This window comes from Chlorella variabilis (genome assembly GCF_000147415.1).
Source record: "Chlorella variabilis unplaced genomic scaffold CHLNCscaffold_33, whole genome shotgun sequence".
Lineage (NCBI taxonomy): Eukaryota > Viridiplantae > Chlorophyta > Trebouxiophyceae > Chlorellales > Chlorellaceae > Chlorella > Chlorella variabilis.
In genome coordinates this window covers 346153-346435 of record NW_005435055.1, presented here as the reverse complement: position 1 = coordinate 346435, position 283 = coordinate 346153, and positions in this window count along the sequence as shown.

Below are 283 nucleotides of genomic sequence, written 5' to 3'. Positions count from 1 at the left end.
GACTGAGCGCCCCCAGCGGCCGCCCCACCCTGGGCCTCGCCCTGCAGACGAGCAGCGGCGGGTGCTGTACTGCAAGCACATGGCCAAGCACCGCATCGGCGTCAGCCGCGAGCTGCTGCGGCAGGGCCGCCACTTCCTGCTGGTCAGGTGGGGGCCTGGGCATCTGGATGAATCCCCAATGCTACTAGCTCAGCAGCAGCAGCGGCAGTCGAGGGCAGCCGCCCCGTTCATGGCTGCCAGCTCCCCTGCCCCGCTTGTTTCGTGCCTGGCCCCTGCAGTACCA